This window comes from Adiantum capillus-veneris, chromosome 3 (genome assembly GCF_014529385.1).
Source record: "Adiantum capillus-veneris isolate H3 chromosome 3, ASM1452938v2, whole genome shotgun sequence".
In the NCBI taxonomy this organism is placed as follows: Eukaryota; Viridiplantae; Streptophyta; class Polypodiopsida; order Polypodiales; family Pteridaceae; genus Adiantum; species Adiantum capillus-veneris.
Genome location: NC_140933.1, coordinates 55411303 through 55416477, shown reverse-complemented (window position 1 = coordinate 55416477; position 5175 = coordinate 55411303). Strand labels below are relative to the sequence as shown.

At 44.6% G+C, this 5175-nt stretch overlaps 1 pseudogene; it reads right to left on the bottom strand.

The window, feature by feature from the left end:
* Window positions 1-376: 376 nt before the first annotated feature.
* On the bottom strand, window positions 377-1028 carry LOC147460944 (pentatricopeptide repeat-containing protein At2g42920, chloroplastic-like; annotated as a pseudogene).
* Window positions 1029-5175: the final 4147 nt, after the last annotated feature.

Here is a 5175-nt window from a genome sequence, read left to right as displayed (position 1 = left end):
GTATAAGAGCAATTTCAACCATGCTTTCACTGCGAACACAATCGACCACAATGGTGTTGGATTGAATGCCCTTCTTCCAAGGCCTGCAAACTTGGACAAGCATTAAGAGCAGGTACAAAGGCCATGTTATTGGGTCCAACTCCTACACCTTGCATACCATCATACAAACGAAGGGCTTTATAATATTTCTCATTGTGATAAAGAGCAACAACCATGGAAGTCCAAGACACCGTATCTTGGAATGGCATACTCTCAAAAACAACCCCAGCAAGATAAAGGCTCCCACATTTCCATACATGTTGAGAAGCACGTTTTCTAATGTACAATCTGGCAAAAACCCACTCCCATTAACAATGGCATGAATCCTTTGTCCCTCTTAAACGAAGCAGTGCCCTACACAAGCTTCGACATCACCTAAAAGAAAAACGCTTGCTGGTTCAATCCCCTCAGCCAGCATGCTTTTCAAGAGAGAAAGAGTAGCCGGTTATGGCCGTTTTGAGTATAAGATGTCATCAAAGCACAGATAGGCATGCAGTCAAAAACATTAGCTGCATAGAGCACTTGTCCACATTTCCCATACATGTTTATAAACGCAGTTCCACATACAATGTGAGATTCAAATTGCTCAGCTACTATAGAGGCATGCACCGCAATTCCCTCTTTCAAAAGTGCCAGATAGGAGCATGCATTCAGAACACAAACAAATGTGATCTTGTCTGGCTTGATGGATCCTGACACCAGCCCTTTTCTCTGTATCTCAACCGTCTCCTTCTTCCCTTCATCCAGCCGGCCGCTGGCCCTTCTCCAGGATGTGATGGATTCATCGTCTCCTTGCTCTCAGCGAGGTCAACATCAACTACATACAGACAAACCCCTCTTCTAACACAAGCATGTGGTGGCTTCTGTAGTAATGTACCCTCGGCCTCACCTGTTGCATCGCCTATTCACCATCATTTCAAAGGATGTCTCGCTTAAAGTTAAATTGCATTCTCGTCTGCTTTTCTACGAACAGCTGAGATTTCTATCATCGGATGGTTGAATTTGAGCCAAGTGGCTCACTCCACGATCCAGAAAGTGAAAAAGTTCATTAGGCTCACCAAGTAATTAGCGGAGGCTCCATAATTGACCATTGTTTTGGTGCCAGAAGTTCACGCCCATGCAGAGCGCCCCGACGTAGGGTCGATACTAGACCCAGAGGTGAAAGCTTCCATGCACTCGCTCTGGCACGATGTCGAATTACCGCAATCAAATATGTTCAAATACATGGATTGTGAGAATGAGAATTGGGGGGATCACCTCCTTCATCGTAGGAAACAAATTTAAGAGAGTATTTAGTGGAAAATGAGAAGAAGAGGAGTTATTGACATTGTAAGGTGTAGGGAATGGTCATCCGCTGACCATTCCCTAAAAGAAAGGGCGACCACATGGCGACCGGCGGATGGTGGGAGCACTTTTTGAAGGGAATGGTCAGTGGTTGACCATTCCCGGTCGTCATTGTCAGGCGGAGGAAGGCCAATAAAACGACACTGGAGCACTGCAGCGTTGGAGTAGGGCAGCCCATACAGTGGGCACAGTAGCATTAAAGTGTATCATGATTCACTGTAGGACAGCGATGCTTGACAGTTTGAGCTCGTAGAGACTGCACGGATTCTAGGGTCTGATGTGGCGGCTGCTAAGCGACAGGGAAGATTATGCATTCTGAGTTGTCGACCTCCGAGCTCATTCTGGCTGCTGAGTTGCTTAGCGCTGATTGGATGCAGCCCACCATATTCCACCCGCTGAGTTATCTCTCATCCAACACCACTACCCCTTCGCTCCGCTCAGTAATGGCAACTAAATGGAGGACTGAGATCTGCAACCCCCCGACGCCCGACTGTGACGAACAAAACCAGAGACCTAAAAGATCTAGTCAACGAGGCTAGATCTGCTACAGAGAGGGAAATAGGACCCCAAATTTTCATCTAGTTGCTACTCTAGAAGATGTTGACGTAACTCAGTGGGAATTTGGAAACAACCCCCAAGAGGCCTCCAACATATCCTACCTTTTAGGAGAATCAAAAGATTTACACAAGTTTGGGCGTTGCCTGCTATGCACCACTTGGATGCCATCCAACCATACTCACATATTGGGGAGATCTCACTAACCGTACTGTCAGAGCACTCTCGCACCGACCCCAAGCACACAAGCATGCTGACATGCATTTTGGGCATCCCAAAGTTAACAAACAACACCCACCAGCCCCTTCTTTTCAGTGGCCATGAATTTTCTAACCTACCATGCAGTGGTCAGAGCCCACGACACTAAGTAACACGGCTACGCACGTGGGGTGGGTAAGGGGATCGACGATGGAGGAGGGTGGCGGGCATCCCGAGGTGGGTGGGCCCCCCCAAAAAATTGCGGCGCAGGTGAGGAGGCGGGATTGGAACCCACGACCTCGCGCCCGAATGCCTTTTGAGGCTTGAGCTAACCACGACGCCCGTCCGCATGCATGTGAACGCAATGCCATTTTACATGGTGTTATAAACATTAAACCTGGATTCGCTTAGAACTAAACCCACACAGGCCCCGTGTCCAGGTTTAGTTCTTGGCCGGGATTAGTTTTAGTAAGAGATCTACGATGGACATCACCTCGACGGCCGCTCGCGGACTTCCCGTCCATTGATCCCCCCCGCCCCCCCCCCCGCCCCCCCCCCTCTTAAATGCTCCGTGTCATTTAGTCCTGAGGGTGGCCAACCTACTCTCAATCTCTCTCTAGTGAGTCGCCATCCAACCCCTCTCTCTCTCTCTCTCTCTCTCTCTCTCTCTCTCTTTTCTCGTGGAAAAGAACTATGAAAAGACATGGTTGTCATAAAGCCCATGTACACTTGCACTTGCTGATATGGACAAAAGAATTCATGATTATATTGTTAATCAGGGATTGTTGAAAGAAAACGGCATGCTTGGCAATGCCTTGGTTGACGTGTATGTCAAATGTGGTGCACTTTATAAAGTATGCATGGATTGATGCCATGCAATCCATTGTCGATAGCCAAAGGCATTCAAAACCATCTCCTTGGCTTCATGCGCGGTGGCTGTTGCTCTTCTCTCTTATCCACAATCAGAATCTATTGCCTTTCTATCTGTCTCTGTGCCTCGCTCCCTTTCTCTCTCTTTTTTGATGGAAATATTCTTTCTCTCTCTCTCTCTCTCTCTCTCTCTGTGTGTAGTCGGCGTTGGTTATATTTTGGGGTGGCAAGCACGCCCCAACCAATCTCCAGGCATGCCTAGCAGGCTACTGCCAGATGACCAAAATGGTAGTAAACGCGAGGCTCACGTGGTATTGAATGCATCGCTTCGGCTTTCTGAACCTGGCGCTCTATCGCCTCACCTACACGCACGCTCATGCCCTCAAGGAGCAATTAGAAGTAGACCATTGCCAAACAAAGTATGATAATGTGCGTTTGTGTTGCTTCCTAAGTGAGGAAGAATAAATTAGCATCAATGATGATTGCATGTCCTGGCCGTATGTAGTGGCAATAAAGCAAATAGGTGTATGCACACATCTTTTGATTAAAAGATGAGCCATGACGCAAAGAAGTGTTCCTCTTAGTTTCAAAGGGGAACTAGATGTGAAGAACTTGAACTTCACTTTGAACCCACGACGATTGTTGTTGATGAAATTATGTCTCAAAAGTTGTGTAGATGTACCACTCACAATCCTTGCCCCCCCCCCAACCAAGGATCTTGATGGTGAAAGGTAGACACCGGATGTCGCTCGCGAAAGACGGTCGGCTCATGCCTTGCAGGGCCGGAAAACTTTTTACAAGGAAATATTTTTAAGAGCAAGGTGCAAACCTTCATGATTTATCATGAAGTTTAGCTTCTTGAGCTTGAGGAATTTTGCTTTTCTTTCTTTTTGTTTTTTTCAATATCTACTCTGCCAATTCTCTCCAAGAAAATCTTAGGATCTATCCGGGATTTTGCAATTTCAACCGATTTCTTTTAAAAATATATATATCTACTCTAAAACATGTAAAATTTTGTCAATTCTCTCCAAGAAAAGCTCAGGATCAATCCGGGATTTTGCAAGTTCAATCGATTGAAAGTGTACTAAATTCCAATTTTTGAGCACCTTTTGGTCCACATCCTCCATGTAAATAATAATTTTATTCCAAATCATGGAAATGGCATTAACCCACAACTTTTGATCTCTCTCCACAATTTTTGTTTCCCCCGATAGCAATCATAGGTGTGACAATATATGACATATAGCAAACATAATCCATGACACTTATAGCCCTACCGTCCATAAACATTGAAGAACCTATGTTCTGATGGCTAATGTTCTTTCAAAGTATAATTGTATCTTTCACCCCAATCCACAATGAATAGTCTTTGCAAGTGCACGTAGAGACATTTACACAGTCAACAGTGCTTTCATCGATTCACATCAAATTCTTGGAATGTCTAATTAAAAAAATTCTTTACTTTCGAGTAAAGAATCAAAGGATGCACCATATTAGCACCTATTTCATGATTCAAAAGTTTTTATTAAATATCTTCTAAAGCTTACTAGATTGTGCCGACTCCTTACATTTTGGAGACCACTACATGCTGAGTATCACCTTAGAACCACGAAGCAACTTCTCAAACAAGCTACATTAAAGAGACTCGCAGCCTGGGGGGGGGGGGGGGGGGGGGTGTGGTGGTGGTGGTGGTGGTGGTTCACTATGTATAAACTGTGTATATCACGTGCGTTCAATGACTTTTTTTGAAACTCCTTATCTATGAATTTTTGAAAAATAAAATACACATTTTTCATATTCAATCTATAAAACATTTTTTCAATTATATTTTATGGTACCCCTCTATATGTGAAAATGTGAGAAAAAATAAAATTTAATAACCCCTTCTGTTGCACTCATATGATAGTCACATAATTATTAAGTCCCCCCCCCCCCCCCCCCCCCCCCCCCCCCCCGAGCAAAGGGATAAGATATCATTGTTCACACTTTAGTCAATAGTCAATTCTCATAAATTTCTAGTCGAATTCCGTACACAGTGTCAAGAACCAATCATCATAAACCAATTCCGAAGCCAACATCACATTCATTATATACGTACGTAACAAGATTAGATTAGGAGCAATGGTATCCATCCATTGCAGCTTGATTTTGTAATCCGTGCTGCCTAAA